The sequence below is a fragment of the Bos mutus genome, chromosome 23, assembly GCF_027580195.1.
Source record: "Bos mutus isolate GX-2022 chromosome 23, NWIPB_WYAK_1.1, whole genome shotgun sequence".
Classification (NCBI taxonomy): domain Eukaryota; kingdom Metazoa; phylum Chordata; class Mammalia; order Artiodactyla; family Bovidae; genus Bos; species Bos mutus.
Genome location: NC_091639.1, coordinates 20,749,599 through 20,755,886, shown reverse-complemented (window position 1 = coordinate 20,755,886; position 6,288 = coordinate 20,749,599).

The following is a 6,288-nucleotide window of genomic DNA, read 5'->3' as shown; positions in this document are numbered from 1 at the left end:
TATTCTTGAGGATATTTGCCCTTCTGTCACTTTACCTTGAAGCTTGCTTTTGAACTTGCACAGATAATTCCTACAAGGAGGCCAGTGTGAGAAAGCAAACACACACCAAACAAGTGTATGGTTTATACCTACAACCTGGGCCTCAGTCCCTTTGACCCTCAACTTATGCTGGGCACCAGGATCATTTTCCATTTGTGAAGCCCATGGAAGGTTTCAGCATATTGCACACCAGAAATCCGAGATCAGACCTTCAGACTCTTAAAGGACTATTCTAAAGTAATAAAGACCATTTATACTTTAAAATGTTCCTGAACTTCTCAGATTGGAGATCTAAAAATATTTTACTATCTTCACTAAAGCCTTTGGGAAAACATATTCCAGTGAAGCAATTAGAAAACTTTGCTCTTCTGCCCAGAAAGGAAAACCAGTGGGACATATGTAAGGTAACTAAAATCTGCACTTCCTTTAGTCTTTGAGTATCGGAGTGGAGGGAAGCAGGGCACTTGTTTTTATATTGGATAAGAAGTCTATCTCCTTGAAATCATCTTTAAGGCTGAGAAGACTTAGTCAGGCCTGAGACCATTCTAAAAACAATTGGTGTTCTTTTAGGTGCCAGACTTTTTTGCTTTTTGTTCTTTTTTTAAAGTATTTTTTAGCTGCTTGCAATTGCCCCGAGGCATGTGGGATCGTAGTTCCCCAACCAGGGATCAAACCCATGTGCCCTGCACAGCAAGATTGGACCACCAGGGAAATCCCCAGAAGTTATTTCAAACAAGTTTTGGTTTTGTCATGATTTCAAACTTACAGAAGAGTTGTAATACTATTTGTCTTGTTGTTTAGTCTTGAATTCGTGTCCGACTCCTTTGCAACCCCATGGACTGTAGCCCACCAGTTTCCTCTGTTCATGGGATTCTCCAGAATACTGGAGTGGGTTGCCATGCCCTCCTCCTGGAGTCTTTCCGACCCAGGGATCGAACCTGGGCCTCCTGGATTGGCAGGTGGATTCTTTACCACTAAGCTATCTGGGAAGCCCATACCTACAGAAGAGTCATAGTGAAGAGAGTTACTGTGAACCCTTTACCTAGCTTCCCATCATATGAGCACTTTATACAACCACATTTCTCTGTCCTTTTGATATGTCCCTGCCATTCTTTGAACACTTCCTTACTTTTTAGCACAAAATATCCAGGTTAATCTTTTTAAACTTTTCAATTGCATTTCGGATTCAGCCATTTTTCCAAGGGCCTAACACACAGCGTTATGTAGCAATTTGCCTCCACTTTTAAATACAGAATTCTTTGTCCAGTTTCCAGATACGTGCTGGTACTGAGAATCAGAAGAGATCATGGAACTAAAAGGAGACAGTGTCCACTGAAGAAGGACAGCCAATGTCACTACACTCATAAATTGAGGCTTTGTATTGATCTTCAGTAACAATTTCCACTGTTCCTTTCTAAATGGCACTCGAGTTATTTACCAGAATAACTGTGTACTGGGAAATGGAAAGTCTCAGAGATTTCAAGGATTATTGTGTAGAAGAGGTCAAGGTAACACTGATATCAAGCAGACACAAAATACCATCATGGACACTGTTGGAGTCCTGGCCTAAGTTGATCTTAAAATTTAGTCCCTATATAGCTCATATTTTTGATACTATTGCAAATTGTATTTTTATTTCAATTTGAGGATTTAATGCTATTATGTAGAGATATAATTTCTCTATTGTTTAACTTCCAACCTTACTAAATCTACCAATTAGTTTTAATAACTTTTGGGGGGTAGATTCCAACACATATCCTATAGATGATCATGGATCATCTTATCTATGGATAAGGCCAGTTTTATTTCTTTTTTTCCATAATAAGTGCTTTTTATTTTTTTCCCTTATTGGACTGGCCAGAACCTCCAGGACAGTATTGAATTGTAGTGGCCAGAGTTAGCATTTTGCCTTTTTCCTGATAGAGAAAAGTAGAGCTGGAGTTTAATGTTTTGGAAGCTGTTTTTCAGTTTGTGATAGTGCCTTTTATTCTTAGTTTACTGAAAGTTTTAATCATAAATGAATGTTGAATTTTTCTGCTTCTATTGAGATGACCATATAGTTTATTCTCTTTTTAGGCAGTTAGTATGGTGAATTATGTTGATTTTAAACTGTAAATCCATCTATCATTCCTGTAATAAACCCTGATTGGTCAAGATATGTAGTTCTTTTTGTGTACTGTGGGATTGAATTTGCTAAAATTTTAAGGTTTTTTTGAATCTATGTTCATGAGGGATATTGGGCTTTTTTGTTTTCTTATGACTTTCTGGTTCTGTTGTCAGAGTAGTGCTGGCCTTAAAGGATGAATTCAGAAGTATTCAGTCTGCTTCAGTTTTCTGGAAGAGTTTGTATAGAACTGGTATTACTTTTAACTAAATGGTAGAATTCACCAGTGAAACCATAAATTCCTTGAATTCTTTGTGACTTTTAGCTTCAAATTCAATTTCTTTAACAGATTAAAGACTATTCAGAATCTTATTGAACAAGCTTTAGATAGTATGTGTAATTCAAGAAATCTTTCTCATCCCATAAATTGTTGAATTTATTGGAATGATTTTTAGTAATTATTTATTATTTTTTATTATCTGTAGTGTCTGTAATGATATCAACTGTTTCATACTTCATATTGGTAATTGTGTCTCCTTCACCCCAATCATTCTGGGTAAGAGGTTTATCAATTTTATTGATAGTCCCAAAGAACATGCTTTTGGTTTCATAGTTTTCAAAAATTTTGTTTTCTATTTTATTGATTTCACTTCTACTGAAATTTGATATTTTGTTATTTCCTTTTCTTCTGTTATTATTGAGTTTCCATTTGTTCTTATTTCCTAGTTCTTTAAAGTGAAAGTTGAGGATTTTTTTTGTATTCTTTCTTCAATTACATTTAATGTGATTATCAACATGCTTGCCTGTAAATCTGTCATCTGTCATACTTATTGTTTCCTATTTTTTTATCTGTTTTTTTCTTTTCCCCTCTTTTCCTGCTTTCTTTATATTACTGATTGTTTTATAATTACATTTATTTATTTTCTTTCTTGCCTTACTAGCTGTATCTCTGTTTAATTTATTCATGTAGTAAATGACAACCCACTCCAGTATTCTTGCCTGGAAATCCCATGGACAGAGTACCGCACATGGGTTGCAAGAGTTGGACATAAGCATGAATACATCTTTAACTTATGACAATCTGGCTTCAAATAATATTTTACCACTTCATCCATCTATTATGTTATTTTTGTCTTACATTTTACTCCTATGTATATACCTTTAACTTATCAGAGTCTAACTGCCTTTAACTGGTTGAGATGAATCATTTCAAAGATATTCATTTTAGTTTGTAAACAGGAACTCTAAAAATTAGAGAAGGACTTTTTTTTTTTCTTCTTCACAAAAAGATATCTGGACAGCTTCAGCTATGCATCACAGCCTTCTCCAGAAATGACTGCTGACATAAGTGTTAGTTGCTCAGTCCTATCTGACTCTTTGCAACCCCATGGACTGTAGCCCACCAGGCTCCTCTGTCCATGGAATTCACCAGGCAAGAATACTGGAGCGGGTAGCTATTCCCTTCTTCAGGAGATCTTCCTGACCCAGGAATTGAACCTGGGTCTCCTGCAATGTAGGCAAATTCTTTACCATCTAAGCCACCAGGGAAGCCTTAAGGCTTCCTTAACTATTCTGTTTTCCTTTCTGCTTTCCTCAGCAGTAAGTTTCCAGGGCTAATGAATTAGAACTTGCTTGGACTTTAATACCATATTCCTTAAATAAGAACATTTAGTTTTATTTATTCTTTAAATAATAGCATATTTCTGAAGTCCAAGAAATAAGGGCAACCATCGATGAGTAAGCTCCTGTTTCCATAAGAATCCAAATACCCAAGTATTCTAGATATCCTGGATTTGTGTATGTGTGCAGATGTGTATCTCAAATGTGAGAGAACCATATATATGCCTATGGCATGAGAAGGAGAACATTTTTCTACCGTTTACTTTTTGATCTGTCTCTGCCAAATGACATGGACTAGGGAAAATAAGCTTACATAGTATTGAAAAAAAATTTAAAGCAACTGGATTTAAGATATAACTAAAAAGCCATTCCCATTTTTCATGACTTGCCTTAGTTCACTTTAGAATCATGCTGAATTCTTTCTAGTTTTCTTTACTTCAGCATCATCCAACTCACTGTATCTTTTCTTTTATGTTTATTTTATACAGTGTTCTATAAGAAAATTAGAGATACCAAGGGAACATTTCATGCAAAGATGGGCTCGATAAAGGACAGAAATGGCATGGACCTAACAGAAGCAGAAGATATTAAGAAGAGGTAGAAAGAATACACAGAAGAACTGTACTAAAAAGATTTGCACAGCCCAGATAATCACAATGGTGTGATCACTCACCTAGAGCCAGAAATCCTGGAATGTGAAGTCAAGTGGGCCTGAGAAAGCATCACTACAAAGCTAGTGGAGGTGATGGAATTCCAGTTGAGCTATTTCAAATCCTGAAAGATGATGCTGTGAAAGTGCTGCACTCCATATGCCAGCAAATTTGGAAAACTCAGCAGTGGTCACAGGACTGGAAAAGGTCAGTTTTCATTCCAATCCCAAAGAAAGGCAATGCCAAAGAATGCTCAAACTACTGCACAATTGCACTCATCTCACACGCTAGTAAAGTAATGCTCAAAATTCTTCAAGCCAGGCTTCAGCAATATGTGAACCATGAACTTCCAGATGTTCAAGCTGGTTTTAGAAAAGGCAGAGGAACCAGGGACCAAATTGCCAACATCTGCTGGATCACTGAAAAAGCAAGAGAGTTCCAGAAAAACATCTATTTCTGCTTTATTGACTATGCCAAAGCCTTTGACTGTGTGGATCACAATAAACTGTGGAAAATTCTGAAAGAGATGGGACTACCAGACCATCTGACGTGTCTCTTGAGAAACCTGTATGCAGGTCAGGAAGCAACAGTTAGAACTGGACATGGAACAACAGACTGGTTCCAAATAGGAAAAGGAGTACATCAAGGCTGTATATTGTCACCCTGCTTATTTAACTTATACACAGAGTACATCATAAGAAACGCTGGGCTGGAAGAAGCACAAGCTGGAATCAAGATTGCTAGGAGAAATATCAATAACCACAGATATGCAGATGACACCACCCTTATGGCAGAAAGTAAAGAGGAACTAAAAGCCTCTTGGTAAAAGTGAAAGAGGAGAGTGAAAAAGTTGGCTTAAAGCTCAACATTCAGAAAACGAAGATCATGGCATCTCGTCCCATCACTTCATGGGAAATAGATGGGGAAACAGTGGAAACAGTGTCAGACTTTAATTTTTTGGGCTCCAAAATCACTGCAGATGGTGACTGCAGCCATGAAATTAAAAGACGCTTACTCCTTGGAAGGAAAGTTATGACCAACCTAGACAGCATATTAAAAAGCAGAGACATTACTTTGCCAACACAGATCTGTCTAGTCAAGGCTATGGCTTTTCCAGTGGTCATTTATGGATGTGAGAGTTGGACTGTGAAGAAAGCTGAGTGCCAAAGAATTGATGCTTTTGAACTGTGGTGTTGGAGAAGACTCTTGAGAGTCCCTTGGATTGCAAGGAGATCCAACCAGTCTATCCTAAAGGAGATCAGTCCTGCGTGTTCATTGGAAGGACTGATGTTGAAGCTGAAACTCCAATACTTTGGCCACCTCATGCAAAGAGTTGACTCATTGGAAAAGACCCTAATGCTGGGAAGGATTGGGGGCAGGAGGAGAAGGGGACGACAGAGGATGAGATGGCTGGATGGCATCACCGACTCGATGGACATGGGTTTGGGTAGACTCCATGAGTTGGTGATGGATAGGGAGGCCTAGCATGCTGTGATTCATGGTGTTGCAAAGAGTTGGACATGACTGAGTGACTGAACTGAACTGAATAAGGTTTTTTGATTGAAATATAATTGCTTCACAATGTTGTGTTAGTTTCTGCTGTACAACAAAGTGAATCATCTGTAGTATATATATATTCCCTCCCTCCTGAGCCCCCCTCCCCCTGCATCATCCTATCCATCTAGGTCATCACAAAGCACTGAGCTGAGCTCCCTGTGCTATACCACAGATTCCCACCAGTTATCTATTATACATGGTAGTGTATTTATATCAGACCTAATCTCCCAATTCATCTCACCCTCCCCTTCCCCCACCATTTCCACACATCCATTCTCTACATGCAGGTCTCTATTCCTGCCCTGGAACTAGGTTTGT